The sequence below is a fragment of the Tamandua tetradactyla genome, chromosome 2 (genome assembly GCF_023851605.1).
Source record: "Tamandua tetradactyla isolate mTamTet1 chromosome 2, mTamTet1.pri, whole genome shotgun sequence".
In the NCBI taxonomy this organism is placed as follows: domain Eukaryota; kingdom Metazoa; phylum Chordata; class Mammalia; order Pilosa; family Myrmecophagidae; genus Tamandua; species Tamandua tetradactyla.
The window spans coordinates 129956412-129975192 of record NC_135328.1 but is presented as its reverse complement, the minus strand read 5'-3'; the positions used below and the strand labels follow the sequence as shown (position 1 = coordinate 129975192).

At 40.6% G+C, this 18781-nt stretch overlaps 1 protein-coding gene and 1 pseudogene across 8 annotated transcripts in view; one reads left to right on the top strand and one right to left on the bottom strand.

The window, feature by feature from the left end:
* EHMT1 (euchromatic histone lysine methyltransferase 1) overlaps positions 1-18781 on the top strand; it is a 342941-nt gene that overhangs the window by 306656 nt on the left and 17504 nt on the right. The gene's annotated exons all lie outside the window — the stretch shown is intronic.
* Positions 10752-11447, bottom strand: LOC143673857 (nuclear transcription factor Y subunit beta pseudogene; annotated as a pseudogene).

Genomic DNA, 18781 nt, shown 5'->3' with positions numbered 1-18781 from the left:
AGCATACAAAGGAGGAACAGTCATAGGATACATATACCCATTTCCACAGGCAGGAAGGAACACAGGGGTCACCGGACCCATACAATTTCGAAAACCTGCAGGGCAAAGTCCATTAGATTTCAGAGCCTGAGAATCATTTATCTTAGGGGCTTTAGAAGACGGCAGTCTCACCCTTTCCAAAGGCCTACACAGAGGCTTGCCTCTCTGTGAATGCAACCTTGGAGGGCATTGGGGAGACCACCTTTTTCTCAGCTCCACCCTCTCCACGCACTGGGGCCGCACCTGGTCTCGCTGCCTTCTCTGGGGCACATGCTCAACCCCTCCATGTGATGGCAGCCAGGCTCTCCCCACACCCCAAAGAATGTGCTTCACCCTCTCCAAGGCCTGAGGCGGCATGACTCTTCCTCTGCAATGAGGTGGAAGGCTCATCCTCTCCCTTTGGGGCAAACTCACCCTCTCCACGGGCTTGGGTGGGTCCACTCTCCTGGCCTGAGGCTTCCTGACTTCAGACCTTAGCCTCCATGGTTTTGCCTCTGAAGTTATTTTTCCTCCAATGTGTCCCTTCTCTGAACCCCCCCAGTCCAGACTGGCAGGGGCTGTGTTTATACAGGTCCCACATCACTCTTGTTGGCTTTCTATGCAGTAGCCTTGGATCATGCCCATCAGAGTTTTTGGAAATTCAATAAGGAAAATTCAATAAGTTGCTATCCACAGATCCTTCCTGTATAGCTCCATGTCCAATCCTGGCTTTCTCTGAAATGGCTGACTGGTTCCACATTTGGCCAAGACTTCATGTGGGGCACTATTCTCTGTGGTCTCCCTTCCTGGAAGCCCAGAATTTTGCAGAACATCAATTTCTGGCTTCTTTGTACCCGAGAGTTCAGTTCTCAGCTTATCTCTTTCCTGTCACATTTCACTATAAGCTGTGAGGAGAAACCAGGCTGCACTTTCCACAATTAATTTGGAGATCTCTTCTGCTAAATATCCAAGTTCATGGCTTTTAAAATCTGCCTTCCAGCTAAAGCCACTAGTCCATTTTGCCAGATTATCTGCCATTTTAAAACAAGGCTCATTTTTCTTCCCGTCTATAGTAACACATGCTTCATTTCTGTCTAAGTCTTTATCAGAAGTGTCTTTAGAGTCCACATTGCTACCAACAGCCTCTTCAAAGTCTAAAGCCTTCTCTATCAAGCTTCTCACAACGCTCCAGAATCTTCCCCTTATCCATTTAAAAAGCCATTCCAACAGGTTTGGTATTTGCAAACTGCTGCAGCAGCACCCCACTTCTCTGATACCAAAATCTGTTCTAGTTTGCTAGCTACCAGAATGCAATATACCAGAAACAGAATGACTTCTAAAAAGGGGAGTTCAGTAAGTTGCTAGTTTACAGTTCTAAGGCTGAGAAAATGTCCCATTTAAAACAAATCTATAGTAATAATGTCCAAGCCAAGGCATCCAGGGAAAGATCCCTTGGCTCAAGAAGGCCGATAAAGTTCAGGGTTTCTCTCTCAAGTGGAAAGGCATATGGTGAATACAGTCAGAGTTTCCCTCTCGTCTGGAAAGGCACACAGTGAACATGGTCAGGGTTCCTCTCTCATCTAGAAGGGCATATGGCAAATAAGGCGTCATCTGCTTGCTTCTTCTCCTGGCTTCCTGTTTCATGAAGCTCCCTGGGAGGCATTTTACTTCTTCATCTCCAAAGCACTGGCTGATGAACTCTCTGCTTCGTGGTGCTGCAGCATTCTCTGCTCTCTTCGAATCTCCTATTCTCGAAAATGTTTCCTCTTTTATAGGACTCCAGAAATGTATCAAGACCCAACCAAATGGGTGGAGACATGTTGTCACCTAATCCAGCTTAACAACCACTCATGATTAAATCACATCTCCAGGGAGATGAACTGATCACAGTTTCAAACATACAGTATTGAATAGGGATTATTCTGCCTTTATGAAATGGAATTTTTTTTTATTAATTAAAAAAAAATTAACTAACAAAACATTTAGAAATCATTCCATTCTACATATGCAATCAGTAATTCTTAATATCATCACATAGATGTGTGATCATCATTTCTTAGTACATTTGCATCAATTTAGGAAAAGAACTAGCAAAACAACAGAAAAAGATAAAGAATGATAATATAGAGAAAAAAATAAAAAATAAAAAAAATATAAAAAAGGAAAAAATAAAAAACAAACAAAAAAAACCTATAGCTCAGATGCAGCTTCATTCAGTGTTTTAACATGATTACATTACAATTAGATAGTATTGTGCTGTCCATTTTTGAGTTTTTGTATCTAGTTCTGTTGCACAGTCTGTAACCCTTCAGCTCCAATTACCCATTGTCTTACCCTGTTTCTAACTCCTGATGGTCTCTGTTACCAATGACATATTCCAAGTTTATTCTCGAATGTCGGTTCACATCAGTGGGACCATACAGTATTTGTCCTTTAGTTTTTGGCTAGACTCACTCAGCATAATGTTCTCTAGGTCCATCCATGTTATTACATGCTTCATAAGTTTATCCTGCCTTAAAGCTGCATAATATTCCATCGTATGTATATACCACAGTTTGTTTAGCCACTCTTCTGTTGATGGACATTTTGGCTGTTTCCATCTCTTTGCAATTGTAAATAACGCTGCTATAAACATTGATGTGCAAATGTCCGTTTGTGTCTTTGCCCTTAAGTCCTTTGAGTATATTCCCAGCAATGGTATTGCTGGGTCGTATGGTAATTCTATATTCAGCTTTTTGAGGAACCGCCAAACTGCCTTCCACAGTGGTTGCACCATTTGACATTCCCACCAGCAGTGGATAAGTGTGCCTCTTTCTCCGCATCCTCTCCAGCACTTGTCATTTTCTGTTTTGTTGATAATGGCCATTCTGGTGGGTGTGAGATGATATCTCATTGTGGTTTTGATTTGCATTTCTCTAATGTCCAGGGACATTGAGCATCTCTTCATGTGCCTTTTGGCCATTTGTATTTCCTCTTCTGGTAGGTGTCTGTTCAAGTCTTTTTCCCATTTTGTAATTGGGTTGGCTGTCTTTTTGTTGTTGAGATGAACAATCTCTTTATAAATTCTGGATACTAGACCTTTATCTGATATGTCATTTCCAAATATTGTCTCCCGTTGTGTAGACTGTCTTTCTACTTTCTTGATGAAGTTCTTTGATGCAAAAAAGTGTTTAATTTTGAGGAGCTCCCATTTATTTATTTCCTTCTTCAGTGCTCTTGCTTTAGGTTTAAGGTCCATGAAACCGCCTCCAATTGTAAGTTTCATAAGATATCTCCCAACATTTTCCTCTAACTGTTTTATAGTCTTAGACCTAATGTTTAGATCTTTGATCCATTTTGAGTTAACTTTTGTATAGGGTGTGAGAGATGGGTCTTCTTTCATTCTTTTGCATATGGATATCCAGTTCTCTAGTCACCATTTATTGAAGAGACTGTTCTGTCCCAGGTGAGTTGGCTTGACTGCCTTATCAAAGATCAAATGTCCATAGATGAGAGGGTCTATATCTGAGCACTCTATTGGATTCCATTGGTCGATATATCTATCTTTATGCCAATACCATGCTGTTTTGACCACTGTGGCTTCATAATATGCCTTAAAGTCCGGCATCGCTAGACCTCCAGCTTCGTTTTTTTTCCTCAAGATGTTTTTAGCAATTCGGGGCACCCTGCCCTTCCAGATAAATTTGCTTATTGGTTTTTCTATTTCTGAAAAATAAGTTGTAGGGATTTTGATTGGTATTGCATTGAATCTGTAAATCAATTTAGGTAGAATTGACATCTTAACTATATTTAGTCTTCCAATCCATGAACACGGTATGCCCTTCCATCTATTTACGTCTTCTGTGATTTCTTTTAGCAGTTTCTTGTAGTTTTCTTTGTATAGGTCTTTTGTCTCTTTAGTTAAATTTATTCCTAAGTATTTTACTCTTTTAGTTGCAATTGTAAATGGAATTTGTTTCTTGATTTCCCCCTCAGCTTGTTCATTGGTAGTGTATAGAAACACTACAGATTTTTGAATGTTGATCTTGTAACCTGCTACTTTGCTGTACTCATTTATTAGCTCTAGTAGTTTTGTTGTGGATTTTTCTGGGTTTCGACGTATAGTATCATATCATCTGCAAACAGTGATAGTTTTACTTCTTCCTTTCCAATTTTGATGCCTTGTATTTCTTTTTCTTGTCTAATTGCTCTGGCTAGAACCTCCAACACGATGTTGAATAATAGTGGTGATAATGGACATCCTTGTCTTGTTCCTGATCTTAGGGGGAAAGTTTTCAATTTTTCCCTATTGAGGCTGATATTAGCTGTGGGTTTTTCATATATTCCCTCTATCATTTTAAGGAAGTTCCCTTGTATTCCTATCCTTTGAAGTGTTTTCAACAGGAAAGGATGTTGAATCTTGTCAAATGCCTTCTCTGCATCAATTGAGATGATCATGTGATTTTTCTGCTTTGATTTGTTGATATGGTGTATTACATTAATTGATTTTCTTATGTTGAACCATCCTTGCATACCTGAGATGAATCCTACTTGGTCATGATGTATAATTCTTTTAATGTGTTGCTGGATTCGATTTGCTAGAATTTTGTTGAGGATTTTTGCATCTATATTCATTAGAGAGATTGGTCTGTAGTTTTCTTTTTTTGTAATATCTTTGCCTGGTTTTGGTATGAGGGTGATGTTGGCTTCATAGAATGAATTAGGTAGCTTTCCCTCCTCTTCAATTTTTTTGAAGAGTTTGAGGAGAGTTGGTACTAATTCTTTGTGGAATGTTTGATAGAATTCACATGTGAAGCTGTCTGGTCCTGGACTTTTCTTTTTGGGAAGCTTTTGAATGACTAATTCAATTTCTTTACTTGTGATTGGTTTGTTGAGGTCATCTATTTCTTCTTGAGTCAAAGTTGGTTGTTCATGCCTTTCCAGGAACCCGTCCATTTCATCTAAATTGTTGTATTTATTAGCATAAAGTTGTTCATAGTATCCTGTTATTACCTCCTTTATTTCTGTGAGGTCAGTGGTTATGTCTCCTCTTCTATTTCTGATCTTATTTATTTGCGTCCTCTCTCTTCTTCTTTTTGTCAATCTTGCTAAGGGCCCATCAATCTTATTGATTTTCTCATAGAACCAACTTCTGGTCTTTTTGATTTTCTCTATTGTTTTCATGTTCTCAATTTCATTTATTTCTGCTCTAATCTTTGTTATTTCTTTCCTTTTGCTTGCTTTGGGATTAGTTTGCTGTTCTTTCTCCAGTTCTTCCAAGTGGGCAGTTAATTCCTGCATTTTTGCCCCTTCTTCTTTTCTGATATAGGCATCTAGGGCAATAAATTTCCCTCTTAGCACTGCCTTTACTGCATCCCATAGGTTTTGATATGTTGTATTTTCGTTTTCATTTGCCTCGAGATATTTACTAATTTCTCTTGCAATTTCTTCCTTGACCCACTCGTTGTTTAAGAGTGTGTTGTTGAGCCTTCACGTATTTGTGAATTTTCTGGCACTCCGCCTATTATTGATTTCCAACTTCATTCCTTTATGATCCGAGAAAGTGTTGTGTATGATTTCAATCTTTTTGAATTTGTTAAGACTTGCTTTGTGACCCAGCATATGGTCTATCTTTGAGAATGATCCATGAGCACTTGAGAAAAAGGTGTATCCTGCTGTTGTGGGGTGTAATGTCCTATAAATGTCTGTTAAGTCTAGCTCATTTATTGTAATATTCAGATTCTCTATTTCTTTATTGATCCTCTGTCTAGATGTTCTGTCCTTCGATGAGAGTGGTGAATTGAAGTCTCCAACTATTATGGTAGATGTGTCTATTTCCTTTTTCAGTGATTGCAGTGTGTTCCTCACGTATTTTGGGGCATTCTGGTTTGGTGCATAAATATTAATGATTGTTATGTCTTCTTGTTTAATTATTCCTTTTATTAGTAGATAGTATCCTTCTTTGTCTCTTTTAACTGTTTTACATTTGAAGTCTAATTTGTTGGATATTAGTATAGCTACTCCTGCTCTTTTCTGGTTGTTATTTGCATGAAATATCTTTTCCCAACCTTTCACTTTCAACCTATGTTTATCTTTGGGTCTAAGATGTGTTTCCTGTAGACAGCATATAGAAAGATCCTGTTTTTTTATCCATTCTGGCAGTCTATGTCTTTTGATTGAGGAATTCAGTCCATTAACATTTAGTGTTATTACTGTTTGGATAATATTTTCCTCTACCATTTTGCCTTTTGTATTATATATATCATATCTGACTTTCCTTCTTTCTACACTCTTCTCCATACCTCTCTCTTCTGTCTTTTCGTATCTGACTCTAGTGCTCCCTTTAGTATTTCTTGCAGAGCTGGTCTCTTGGTCACAAATTCTCTCAGTGACTTTTTGTCTGAGAATGTTTTAATTTCCCCCTCATTTTTGAAGGACAATTTTGCTGGATATAGGAGTCTTGGTTGGCAGTTTTTCTCTTTTAGTAATTTAAATATATCATCCCACTGTCTTCTAGCTTCCATGGTTTCTGCTGAGAAATCTACACATAGTCTTATTGGGTTTCCCTTGTATGTGATGGATTGTTTTTCTCTTGCTGCTTTCAAGATCCTCTCTTTCTCTTTGACCTCTGACATTCTAACTAGTAAGTGTCTTGGAGAACGCCTATTTGGGTCTAATCTCTTTGGGGTGCACTGCACTTCTTGGATCTGTAATTCTAGGTCTTTCATAAGAGTTGGGAAATTTTCAGTGATAATTTCTTCCATTAGTTTTTCTCCTCCTTTTCCCTTCTCTTCTCCTTCTGGGACACCCACAACACGTGTATTTGTGCGGTTCATATTGTCCTTGAGTTCCCTGATACCCTGTTCAAATTTTTCCATTCTTTTCCCTATAGTTTCTGTTTCTTTTTGGAATTCAGATATTCCATCCTCCAGTTCACTAATTCTAGCCTCTGTCTCTTTAAATCTACCATTGTAGGTTTCCATTGTTTTTCCATCTTTTCTACTTTGTCTTTCAATCCCATAAGTTCTGTGATTTGTTTTTTCAGACTTTCCATTTCTTCTTTTTGTTCAGCTCATGCCTTCTTCATGTCCTCCCTCAATTTATTGATTTGGTTTTTGAAGAGGTTTTCCATTTCTGTTCGTATATTCAGCATTAGTTGTCTCAGCTCCTGTATCTCATTTGAGCTATTGGTTTGTTCCTTTGACTGGGCCATATCTTCAGTTTTCCTGGTGTGATCCGTTATTTTTTGCTGGCGTCTGGGCATTTAATCAGATTTCCCTGGGTGTGGGACCCAGCAGATTGAAAGACTTTCCTGTGAAGTCTCTGGGCTCTGTTTTTCTTATCCTGCCCAGTATGTGGTGCCCGTCTGTCTGCGGGTTCCACCAGTAAAAGATGCTGTGGCTTCTTTAACTTTGGAAGACTCTCGCTGTGGGAGAGGGTCGCCAGCTGACGTTGCTTGGGGAAGTGCCGATCCAAATCTCCCAGCCGGCTCGGGAAGCCGCGCGTGTGGAGGGGCGCCGGCCGCCGCAGCTTGAGGGAGTGCCGATCCAAATCTCCCAGCCGGCCCAGGAAGCCCCGCATAGGGGGTGGGCGCCGGCCGCCGTGGCTTGAGGGAAGTGCCGATCCAAAGCTCCCACCTGGCCCATCTGCGCATGGTGGGGGGGGTCACTGGCCGCCGCAGCTTGGGGAAGTTCCGATCCAAATCTCCCAGCCATCCCAGGAAGCCGCGAGTGGTGGGGGGCGCCGGCCGCCGTGGATTCGGGGGTTGCCGATCCAAAGTTCCCAGCCGGCCCGGGAAGCAACGTGTGTGGAAGGGGCTCCAGTCGCCAGCCTGCGCGGCTTGGGTTGACCTCCGATCCAAAGCTCCCAGCCGGCCCGGGAAGCCGCGCGTGGGGGGGGCCGCTGGCTGCCGTGGCTTGAGGGACCGCCAATCCAAATCTCCCAGCTGGCCCGGGAAGGAGGGAGGGAGGGGCTCCGGCTGTCAGCCACCACAGCCCGGGGAAGCGTGCACCTCTCGGGGACCTCACTGCAACGGATTCTCTTAGCCTGTTCAGCCGTTCCAGAATGGGGTACGCTGTGTTTTTGTTCTCTGTCGTGGCTCCGGGAGCTGTTCTGTGCTGTTTCCATTTCTTTAGTAGCTGTTCTGGAGAAGGAACTAAGACCCGCGCGTTTTACTAAGCTGCCATCTTCTCCGGAAGTCCTGAAATGGAATTTTGATTTAAACATGGCTTTTCTAGGGGACATACATCCTTTCAAACCAGCACAGCTATTGTTCTCATATGTTCTATTTTTGCAAATGGTGTAAACATCACAATACATTGTTGTTATTTTGTTAAACTTATCTTTTTAGCAGGTTGTCATAATAATAATGACTTATCTGTTTATTACTTGCGTTATAATCATTTCTGTTGCTCTTCATTCCCTTATAGAAATGGGGATCCATGTTTCCTTCTGGTGACATTTACTTTCTGTGTGTCTCACTATTTTTTTCTTTTTACTACAACATAAAATTTCCCATTTAACTCCTTTTAAATACATAATTCAGTGGTGTTCATTGCATTCATGATACTGTGCTACCATCACCACTATCCAGTACAATACTTTTCCATCACCCCAAACAGAAACTCTGCCCATCAAACATTAGCTCCCATTCCTTACCCCTGCTCCGAGTGACCTATATTTTAATGAGTATGAGCTTGCATATTCTTGTTATTTCATATCAGTAAGATCATGTAATATTTGTACTTTTGTGTCTGATTTATTTCATTCCACATAATGTCTTCTAGATATATCCATGTTGTTAGATGTATCAGAACATTTTTTTTTAATGAAGTGTTGTTTATAACTGTGAAAAGATGTAAATAGTCAAAATGTCCAATAGAGGATTTGAAAAGTTGATTCAGCCATATAACAGAATAACAAATCAATAAAAGTTATGTATAAGAGTATAAGTAACCTTGAAAGATGTTCAGAATATATTGCTAAGTGAAAACGCAGGTTGCAAAACAGTATGCACGTGCGTTCATTTTTGTAAAAATATGCAAATTTAGCAAAGTAAAAAGACAAATGATAGTTACCAAAATATTAACATTGGTTATTTCAATATAATAGTATGATGATTGATTTTGCTTACCACCACCACCACCATCACCACCACCACCCTCTTTGTTTTGGTTTATTTGAGTTTTCTATAATGAAGATTATTTTTTATATTTGGGCTTGAGTCGTGAGGGAAGGTATCAACCTCAGATTAGCCCAAATATTTCCACAAAGGCTTCTTCTTGCAAAGTAGTGTATCTCTTCAGCCTGTATCTTGGAAATTACTTCTTCCTTATAAATTGAGTGTCTTTCAATGATGGCGTTTCCTTTTAGACAAACCATTCAAAAGCAATTGTTGACACTAAAATAAAAATACAAAACAAAACAAGACTCAGTTGTCACCAAAAAGATAATAAAATACAAGTCCGTACTTTAAAAAAGCAACCCAAGTACACACTACTAAATTACACAAAGTTACATCATCTAAATTTAGTTTATTGCAAAGATCAGCAGCATGCTAAAAGTTGGCATCTTCTGTTGCACACCATTCATAGCACTTATTTTGTTCTTCATTTCATTCACTTACCAATGCAGACAGTATATTCACAATCTCTTATGTCTCTTGGTTCCATAGTAGAATAGGAAGCTTGACATTTCAATTAAAAAGGTAAAATGAGGACATTTACCATTAGATTGTAAAACTCCTCTTCTGGAAGAGGAAACTGTAGTATTTGAAGTATGCTTTGAAAAAAAAATCATATGCAGAATGAAAGGGGTACCATTTCAAGAGCAGTGGGATTAATTAAACTTAAATGAAATCAATACTCATAATAGTGGAACTCAAAAGCAAAGCTAGTCCGAAGAAAAAGCTCCAGTATCTGAGACTGTTTTAACAGGCACAATGAACAGTTGTTTGCAGGCACCAAATTTAATAGGGCAAACAATATTTGCTTTTACTTTCACACTTAATTTTTTAACTACTTTTTTTTTAAATGGTGCTGCTTAAATTATCAATAGTTTTCAAAATTTTTTTCAAATTTTAATCAATACATCAAAAGCCAAACTGTAGGGCGGGCCGCGGTGGCTCAGCGGGCAAAGGGCTTGCCTGCTATGCCGGAGGACCTCGGTTCGATTCCCGGCCCCAGCCCATGTAACAAAAACGGAGAAACAGAATACAATAAAACAAGAAAATGTTTAAAAATGTTTCCCTTTCTTCCTTCCTTCCTTCCTTCTCTCTGTCTTTCCTTTAAAAAAAAAAAAAAAAAAAAAAAAAAAAAAAAGCCAAACTGTAGCTAGGTTTCATGCAAATATTATATAACCAAGGAAAACTCAAATTTATGATAAAGGCAACTTGCTTTCAAAATGAACTCTATCCTTATGTTTTATTAAAAGGGCAAACGTCGTGAATTAACCCAGATGTTATGAATTAACAAATGTTTACTTAAATTACAGAAGTAACATTCAGTATGAAAATAAAACTGTCTGCAAATCTCTGACAGTAGTAACTTACAATATATAATGCATATAGGAGTCTTACAGAGCAACATGTAAGACTCCCCCTCATACAAAACAAAAATATTTTAATACCTTTAAAATCCAAATTTTTCTTTAAAATCATACATTCTCAGGTCAGAATTAACACCTCAATTAGTCAAGCGTTTGGAAACTACATTACAGCTATTTAATATACAAAGAGACATTTTTCTAAACAGTCATTTTCTTCTGGTATCTCTGTTCCAGAATCATATTGCCTCTTCAGCTTCTCTACACTCCCTATTCCATCATTTTGTCAGATCATGAAAAATGGATTTGTTGAGCACCCAAAATCTGTTATGATGTATAAACTGTAGCATTTTGTTGTTGACCATCTGCAGTTGTTAAGCCAGTTGGTAACTGGTTAGTAAATGCTTCCTCTGTAAGCTCTTCACTTAGTCCATCTGTAGCTGTGACCGTTCCACCAATTCCTTCCTCTTCTTTCTACAGCCTCTGAATTTCTGAAGATACAGTTTCAGAGGCTTTACATAACTGTCAGAGCCTAAGGTATTCATGGCAAAGAGAATGTCCTCGCCATTGATTGTCTTCCTCTTCTCTTGAAGGTGTCTTTCAGTTGCTTCAGGTGTTATGAAGTTGATGAACGCACTTACGCATTCTTGAACACATTCTTTGGCATCATTTGCAATCTTTCCTATTTGAGGTGGGGCATTTTTCGTTATTCTTGCCACATTTGCAATTGGGAGGTCTATATCTTGTTGTCTAAAACTTTCTTTTGAGCCATTTGTGTCTTCATGATCATTCATGCTGTCCTCAGTATCATCATGAGCCTATACAACATAATGACTTCCTCCAATGTAGTCTGCAAAAATTCCTGGTTGAGAAGCATCTGTTGTAGAAATGACACCATCCATTGTCATGAAATACTATCAGAATGTGTTGCTAATGGGAGCACCCCTCTAAGAAGATGTCTGGTATTTGCTCAATTTCAACCTAAAGGATAAACATTGTTCCAGGAGGGCAGGCCTCTCAGTAAAGGTGAAATTGATCTAAACTCATGGCCGTGCCTCACGCTTTCTAGAGTCTTCAGCTTTTTCATCCCAGCACAGGCTTGTACCTTGATTGGGTGGAAGAGCAGGCTCTGTTTGGTATAGCCTAGTAGTTCTCAAACCAGAGTGAGCCCCAGAATGTTTCTTTTTAGGGATAAGTAATACTTGATTGTATAGCTAGACCACTTTCATCTGTTGATGGACACCTGGGTTGCTCCCATGTTTTGGCTATTGTGAATAATGCTGCTATGAACATCGGTATTCAGATTGTTTAGGCCTCTGTTTTCTGTTCTTCCTAAGAAGTAGGATTGTGCCATCATATAGTAATTATATACTTGAATTTCTGAGAAACTGCCGAACTGCTTTGTACATTTTATCAGTTGCACCATTTTACATTCCCACCAGCAATGCCACATGTGTACCTGTCTCTCCACATCCTCACCCATAGTCATTATTTTTCCTTTTTTAAATAATTGTGGGTGTGAGTGGTTTCTCATTATGGTTTTGATTGGGATTTCCAACATTGTTAATGATGTTGAGCATCTTTTCATGGGCCCCTTACTTACCTTTCCATATGAATGTGAATTTCCATTTATGGAAAGAAGGCTGTTGGAATTTTCATTCAGATCGTGTTGATCTGTAAATCTCTTTGGGTGGAATTGACATCTTAACAATATTTGAACATATGAACACAGATGTTCTTCTGTTTATTTTAGTTCTTCTTTGATTTCTTTTATTGTGTTATGGTCTTCTGTGTACAAATCCTTTACATCCCAGGTGAAGTTTTTTGTAGATATTCTGATGTTTTTGTTGATGTCTTAGTTTCCTGACTACTAAAACAAATACCACAAAGTGGGTTGGCTTAACAACAGAAATTTATTGACCCACAGTTTCAAGGGCTGAGAGGTTTGCTTCCTCCCAGGGTGGCAATCTTGAGGGGATTCCCTGTCTTTACTGTCACATGGTATCCTAGTTTGCTAGCTACCAGAAGGCGATATACCAGAAACAGAATGGTTTTTAAAAGGGGGAATTAATTAGGTTGTAAGATTACATGTTCTAAGGTCGTGAAAATATCCCAGCTAAAGCAAGTCTATAGAAATGTCCAATCTAAGGCATCTAGGGAAAGATACTTTAATTCAAGAAGGCCAATGACATTCAGGATTTCTCTCAATTGGAAAGGCACATGACGAACATGTTGGTGTCTGTAAGCTTTCTCTCCCGGCTTCTTGTTTCGTGAAGCTCCCCCGGGGGTATTTTCCTTCTTCATCTCCAAAGTCTCTTGCTGTGCGAGCTCTCTTGCCTTCGCATCATTCTGAAGCTTTCTCCAAAATGGTCTTCCTCTTTTAAAGGATTCCAGTAAACTAATCAAGACCCATCTAGAATGGGTGGGGTCACATCTCCTTCTAATTAAAGGTTAATCCCCACAACTGGGCGAGCCACAAATCTGTGGGGATTCTAACCAAGTTTCCAGTGTACAGTGCTAACTAGGGTTTAAAAAAAATGGTTGCTCCCACAAGATTGGATCAGGATTAAAACATGACTTTTCTAGGGCACATAGTCCTTTCAAACTGGCACATATGGCAGCATCTTCTTTCTTCTCCAGGTTCCATTGACTTCCAACTTCTGGCTGCCCCCCAAGGTTTCTCCATCTGTGTCCAATTTTCTTTGCTTATAAGAACTGCTGCTATATTGTGTTAAGACCCACCACCATTCAGTTTGCGTGCACCCTAACTAGTAACATCTTCAAAGGTCCAGTTTACTATGGGTCCTGTGGTAGTTAGGTTCAGATGTCAACTTGTCCAGGTGAAGGTGCCTAGTTCTGTTGCTGTGGACATGAGCCAATAGCATGTGAACCTCATCTTTTGCTGATTACATCTGCAGTTGGCAAGAAGGTGTGCCTGCTGCAATGAATAATGTTTGATTTAATTGCCTGGAAGCTTAAATGAGAGAGCTCAAAGTAGCACAGCCCAAGCAGCTCAGTATACCTCATCTCAGCAGTCACAGCTCTGCCCAGGCCTTTGGAGATGCAGAAAGGAATCACCCCGGGGAAAATTGTTGGAACCCAGAGGCCTGGAGAGAAGGACAGCAGAGATCACCCTGAGCTTCCCACATAAGAAAGAACCTCAGTTGAAAGTTAGCCGCCTTTCCTCTGAAGAACTATATGTTTTTAACTAAACCCTGTTTTACTAAAAGCCAATTCCTCTCTGGTGTGTTGCATTCTGGCAGCTTTGGTAGACTAAAACAGGTCTTCACCCACAGGACTAAGGGTTGAGAGCTGAACATGCCTTTTGTGAGAGATGTGATTCAGTCCCAACAATCTGCCCTTTGGATCCCAAAAGACGTGTTCTTCCCATGTGCAAAATATATTAATTCCTTCTCAATATCCCCAAAGCTTTACATCATTTCAGTAACAATGCTAAATATCCAAATCAGTTTGGGTATGGTCTGTCCTAGGGTAACAAATCAGTTTGGGTTTGGTCTTTCCTAGGGTAACAAATCAGTTTGAGTATGCTCTGTCCTAGGGTAGAATTTCTCTGATTCATAGACCTATGAAAACTAGAGAACAAATTTATGCTTCCAGTATACATACAGTGGAAGGACAGGAATAAACATTTCTATTCCAGAAGGGTGAAATTAAAACAAAAATGGGTCATAGGTATCAAGTAATTTCAAAACCCAGCAGGATAAACACCATCCAATTTCAAGGTCCGAGTCATTTATGGATCAATGTTTTATCTTCCAGACCTGACCGAAGGGTAGCCCCACCCCTTCCATGTGCTTGTGGGCAGCCCTGCTCTTCCCCAGTGCTGCCGTGAAGGTCTCACCCTTCGGAGCATTGGAGTGGCAGCACTCTTCCTGAACAGTGAGGCACAAGGCCTGCCTCTCTAAGCACAGGGCAGGGCTGACCTGCCCTTTCCATGCACATGGGCAGCCACTCTCTTGGCCCAGAGAGATCTCTTTAGTCCAGACCTTGTCTTCCGTGGTTCTGCCCTCAGAGTCATTCTTCCTTCAGTTTGCCCTTTTCTGTTCTTTTCAGACCAGGCTGGCAGTGGATCTGCTCATACAAATTTTGCAAAAGCCCTGTCATTTTAGTATAAAGTTCATGGATATCCAAACTATCAGACAAGAGGGCATTCCAGAGGTCTTGCCTGCATAACTGCCCTGCTAATCCTGACTGAAATGGCTGACTGGATCCTGTTCAGTTTAACCCTCACATGGAGCCCTGTTCTCCAGAGACTTACTTTCTGGAACCTCTGGGAGGTCCCTGTTAGAGCCACTTCTGGCCTTAGTCTCAGAGCACACCACTGGTTAGGCTCAGAATTTCCAAGCTCTCAATTTCTGTTACCTTTTTGCTTAAAAGCCTAACTCTCAGCCTGTCCATTTCCTCTCACATTTTTTACTGTAAACTACAAGGAGAAGCCAGGCTTTATCTTCCACACTTGGAAATCTCCTTGGCTAAATATCCAAGTTCATTGTTCTCAAGTTCCACTTTCAATCCAACATGAGAACACTATCTGGCCAGGTTCTCTGCTACTTTATAAAAAGGACCACCTCTCTTTCAGAGACTCATTCATCATTTCCTTCTAAGACACTGTGCTGGTTTGAAATGATGTATGTACTCTAGAAAAGCCATGTTTTAGTTCTAATCCCATTTTGTAAAGGCAGCCGTTTCTTCTAATCCCCATTCAGTATTGTATGTTTGAAACTGTAGTCACATCATCTCCCTGGAGATGTGATTTAATCAAGAGTGGTTGTTAAACTGGATTAGGTGATGACATGTCTCCACCCATTTGAGTGGGTCTTGATTAGTTTCTGGAGTCCTATAAAAGAGGAAACATTTTGGAGAATAGGAGATTTGGAGAGAGCAGAGCAGAATGACATAGCCACGAGAAGCAGAGTCCACCAGCCAGTGACCTTTGGAGATGAAGAAAGAAAGCGCCTCCCAGGGAGCTTTATGAAACCAGAAGCCAGGAGAAGAAGCTAGCAGATGATGCCATGTTCGCCATGTGCCCTTCCAGATGAGAGAGGAGCCCTGACCGTGTTCACTATGTGCCTTTCCAGACTAGAGAGAAACTCTGTGTTCACCATGTACCTTCTTACTTGAGAGAGAAACCCTGAACTTCATCAGCCTTCTTGAACCAACGTATCTTTCACTGGATGCCTTTGATTGGACATTTCTATGGACTTGTTTTAATTGGGACATTTTCTAGGCCTTAAAACTATAAACTAGCAACTTATTAAATTCCCCTTTTTAAAAGCCATTCTGTTTCTGGTATATTGCATTCTGGCAGCTAGCAAACTAGAACAGATACCTTTAGTGTCTATATTTCTACCAACAGTTTCTTCAAAAGAATCTGGGCCTTTTCTATCAAGCACCTCATGATTCTTCCAGCCTCTGCCCATTACCCAATTCCAAAGCCATTTCCACATTTTTTAGGTAATTGTCATTGCAGTACCCCCTTTCCAATACCAAAAACTGTCTTAGTTTTCCCAGCTGCTAAAACAAATGCCCTACAGTGGGTTGGCATAACAATAAGAATTTATTGGCTCATGTTTTTCAAGACTGGTGGGCTGGCTTCCTCTCAGGATTGGTACCTTCTGGCTGGCCAGCAGTCTGTGGTTCCTTGACTTTTCCATCACATGGCAATATACCTGGTGGTGTTTTGTCTCCTCCTTTACCTTCTCGGTCCATTGACGTCTAGCTTCTGGCTGCTCCATGTGGCTTTTCTTTCTGTGTCCAGTTTCCTTTGCTTGCAAGGACTTCAGCCATTTTGAGCTAAGGCCCTGTCTTATTCAGTTTGGGCACCTTAACTAATAGCACCCTCAAAGATCCTATTTACAAATGGGTCTGCACCCCCAGGACCAGGGGCATGGACCTGGCTCTTGTGGGGTTGTGATTCAGTTCCCAGCAGTTGCTATTGTGAATAGAAATGTTTCCCTTCATTTCTTTTTCAGATTGTTCATTACCAGTGTATAGAAACACCACTGATTTTTACATGTTAGTCTTGTACCTTGTCACTTTCTGAGTTCATTTATTACCTCTCGTGGCTTTATTGTAGGTTTAAGGAGATTTTCTCTATATAGAATCATGTCATTTTTGAATAAGGAAGGTTTTACTTCTTCCTCCCCAATTTAGGCGCCTTTTATTTCTTTCTCTTACCTGATTACTCTGGTTAGAACTTCCCATATAATGTTGAATGCACATCCTTGTCTTCTTCCTAATTTCAGAGGAAAAATTTCAGTCTCTCTCACCATTGACTAAGATGTTAGCTGTGGGCTTTTCATATGTGCCTATTTACCATGTTGAAGTTTCCTCTATTTCTAGTTTTCTGAGTGTTTTTCCCAAGAAAGGTGTGGTATTTTGCCAAGTGCCTGTTCTGCATCGACTGAGATGGCCGTGAGGTATGCCCCTGTGACGTATGTTTTTTTATTTGTTGATCTGCTTGTTGTGAATTCTTTCAGGTTTACATGCTTGAAAACATCTTTGTTCTTCATGCTTGAAAGATCTTTTTTGCCCAGTGTAGAATTCTAGGTTGTCAGGGTTTGTCTTTTGGAACTTTAACTAAGTTAATTCCTTGAGTCTCTCTCACTTGCAGTGTTTCTAGTGAGAATTCGCTCCCATTCTCATCTTTGTTTTTCAACACACATCTTTTGTTTTTCTCTCTTCCAGCTGTTTTTAAGATTGTTTTCTTTTCATTAGAACTGAATGATTTGATTATGATGTGCCTTGGTGTTATTTCATGTGTGTCTGTGTGCATGCACACTTGGAGTTTATTTAGCCTCTTGGATCTGTAGGTTTAGAATTTATATTAAATTTGCAAAGTTTTCAGCCATGGTTTCTTAAAGTACTTTTCCTGAACATGCCCCTCTTCAAGTACTCCACTTATATATAGTCTGCTTGAAGTTATCCCTCAGTCACTGATGCTCTTTTTATATTTTATCATTACTATTTCACTGTGTACTTCCTGTTGTGTCCGCAGGTTTGCTCACCCTTTCCACTGCAGTGCTATGTGCTGCTAGTCTCAGCCGGTGCATTTTCACTTCAAACATTGTCATTTTTAGCTCTTAAACTCAGGTTTAGATTTTTTTAATACTTAATAAAATATGTCTTTCCTTAATTTTTTTAACATGTGGAGCAGAATTATGCTAACTGCTTTAGTGAACTCGTTTGCCAATTCTCACATTTGGGTCCATTCTGGGGGGTTCGATTGTTTGGTGTTTCCCCTTTTTGATGGCAACATTCCTGCTTCTTTGCATGTGTGATAACCTCTGGGTAGAAGCTGGACGCTGTGAATTTTACCTGTTTGGGTGTTGGATATATCTGCAGCCTGTGACTGTGCTTGAGTTCGTTAGACGCAGTTGGGTTCCTTGGAAACCATTTTGACCTTTTGGTCTTGAGTGCACAGCTGTGTCCAGGCCTGCCCTACCCCCCACCCCTGCCCTAGGGCCAGTTCCACCCGCTGCCCCCCACATACACACTCTCTGCTGCTTGTGCAGAAGTTCTTAAGTTTGGTTGGTAGGAATAGTCTCTGTCCCTCTCTTTCTAGTGGTTCTTCCCTGGCCTCGGGGTATTCTCACAGCTCTTTGGTGGTCAGGGCTGCACTGAGTGCTCCCCGGGACCCTCTGAAGGGCTCGGGGGGCTCTGGGCCCTGCCTTGGTCCCCCTACATGCCCGGCTCTTCAACCACACTCCCCTCTCAGTGACCTGGGGCAATCGCAGGGCTCCCATTTGCTTTTTCTCAGCAGTCATAATCCTTCATTATCTAATGTCCAGTGTCCTGAAAACTGTTGTTTTGTGCATTTTAACTGTTCTGTTGTTTGTTGCCTCTGGTTCTCTCAGGTGGGAGGGTAAACTGGTCTGGCGTGAGCTATAGGCCTGTGATAGCTGGCAGGTCCTCATTTGTGTTTGGACTTCAGGGGGTTTGGGGAAATAGCATGGTCGCCCAACATGAAAATCTGAAATGGATTGGGACATCCTCAAAAGTGTAATTCTGGTTATAAAATCATCAGTCATTCTGACAAAGGGTAGAGAGAAGAGGCCCCTGAGGAAAACAGCACTTGCTATGGGAGCTCTCAGGAGCGTGAAAGATAAAAGACAGGTATTCGGGCAGTTTCCCCGGGTGAAAACTGCCAGAATACCTCCTAAGAAATACTCAAGCTGACTGAAAGGCGTTTGCTTTCACTTTCCTCTGTTAGAAATATTCT